The following is a 2,297-nucleotide window of genomic DNA, read 5'->3' on the forward strand; positions in this document are numbered from 1 at the left end:
TTTATCGTGGCTGGTATGACAAACTACTACACACTGGGTGCCCTGAAACAACAGTAATGTATTCTTTCACAGTTCTGGAGGCCAGAAGTCCAGGCTCACGCTGTTGGCAGAGTCATGCTCCCTATGAAGGCTCTAGGGAAAGATCCTTCTTTGCCTCTTCCTGGCTTCTGGTGGTGACCAGCTCACAGACACACAGGCACATCACCCTGATCTCTGTCTCCATCATCACATGGACTTCTCTGTGTGTCACTCTGTGGCCTCTTCTCTGCTTATAAGGACACCAATCATTGCATCAGGGCCCATCCTAATCCAGTATGGCCCCATCTTAACTTATTATATCTGCAAAGACCCTATTTCCAAGTAAGGTCACATTCTGAGGTCCCAAGTGTACATGAATTTGGAGGGCTGGAGGGAGACACTATTCAACAGAGTACAGGAGAGCACAGAGATCATTGCAGGACAGCAACTGTTTCTTACAAATCCTCAGCTACTATCAGTTTCAAAATGCTGCTGAGAGGCCTTGGGACCTCTGACTAACACTTGCCAGATTCAGCTGAGGTGTAGCAAGCCATGGAATAGCTGTAAGTTTTGGTCAACAGACTGCAATTTCTTCAGTGCCAAGAGGACATCATTTAAAAACTTCTGCACACTGTCCAACATCTGATTGTGCTTGCGGGTTCTCCCCAGACCAAATCAATCAGATTAATTTTATGTGTACAACGAGTATGATAAAACTGCTGCTTTTGGAGAGTTTGCAGGTGGCAGGCGCACAGGTGAAATGGAGCGGCCGTGCATTATCTAGGCTAGCATATGATAGTGAAGTAGCCTTCGGTAGCCTGTGGCGGAGATCTTTTGCGGGAGCTATTTGGACATCGGAGCGTCTCTGTGAAATATCCAAGCCGGGTCTGTGATAAGCTAAGGAGTCTTGTCGTCAGCACTCCTGGGCCGCAGCATAGATACTCTGAGCCAAGATCATCTGAGGCAATGTGCAGAGGAAAGTTCCAACTCCAGGACAAGAACCAGAGAGGATGGTGTCCATACTGCCTACCTCACCACGTCAATACTGAGCTCCTAGAGAAGGAGCTAGGTGCTGCCATGGTTTCAGGTGCTCAACATGATGTGTGGGTTCTAAATGAGTCGGTATTAGAGCACTTAGGTGCTGGAGTTAAAGGTGAAGCTGCGAACACTGAGCAAACAAGTGAAAAATTCGGGAACATAAGTGACAAAAAAGTGATTGAAGTGGGAAAAAAAAAAAGGATCTTGAGGACACCACATCCGTAACTAATGACACTGGTGGAGAAGCTGCTTCTGAGGATGAGTGGTAGCGTTACTGAGTGCAAGAAACTGAACTCTCTAGACCAGAGACAGGTGTTGCTGTTGTTGGGCCCTGAAAGATTAGCATTTAGACTGTCCTAAGTGAGCCCATCATCCCTTCGTTCCTGTTATCACTGCCACACCTGCAAAGAAGGAAAGTGAAGGCACTGATGTTCCTTATTGCCAAAGCACCATTTTGGCCCCAGTTATCTGAAGATCTGTAAGAAAAGGAAGAAAAACCCCAATTTCCTGATCCCTGCAGCTCAGTGAAATTCTCAGATATGGCTCACAGTTCTGAAAGCCCAGAGACCATCTCAAGCACGAGAGAACAATCAGATGGCCTTAGAAAGCAGAGACCAGACACACAAAATACAGACGACTGACTAAATCTCTTGAAGCTGTGTAGCATATGTGAGAAGTAGCCACGAGACAGAATTATTATTCCCGGAAGAACAGGCCACCTTGTCACTTGTTTCCACTGCAACAGATGATTAAAGAATCCTGGGGCTTCATGCCCTCTTTGCAAGAACATTCAGCTGGTTATTAAGGTTTTTATGGTCTAGCTGAATGGGCAAGTCACAGAGAAATGACAACCAGAGCCAGGTCAGGGATAAAATTGTCAGTACAGAGCATCTTCACTCAGTGTGATCCACTGTATCCGTTCCCTGATTCATGCAAACGTCCCTGTGCCAGGACATTTTCACTTCTAAATTCATAAGGAATTGGAGAGCAATTCTTCAAAACCAGCTCATTGATCTGGGGGCTCTATTTCCATGAAAAAGCTACTTTAATCACTCACATCCTTCCTCTAAAAAACAGGTTCTGGGAGGGAGCAACTACAAAGACAAACAAAAATACATCCATTCACCAAATTACCTGAAGATTAACCTTCTCCCTAGTTTTCTTCCCCACCCTCCTCTTCTATTCTGTTGGAGAATGTTCTTTGGCACAAAAATCCAAGGTGGCTATGAGAAAAACACTAA

At 45.5% G+C, this 2,297-nt stretch overlaps 1 pseudogene; it reads left to right on the forward strand.

Annotated features, from left to right (window-relative positions):
* Window positions 1-984: 984 nt before the first annotated feature.
* Window positions 985-1,877, forward strand: LOC124509623 (protein Mdm4-like; annotated as a pseudogene).
* Window positions 1,878-2,297: the final 420 nt, after the last annotated feature.

This window comes from Lynx rufus, unplaced genomic scaffold, assembly GCF_022079265.1.
Source record: "Lynx rufus isolate CCGP_SWC_20201006 ecotype Redwood Valley unplaced genomic scaffold, mLynRuf1.p SCAF_14, whole genome shotgun sequence".
NCBI lineage: Eukaryota > Metazoa > Chordata > Mammalia > Carnivora > Felidae > Lynx > Lynx rufus.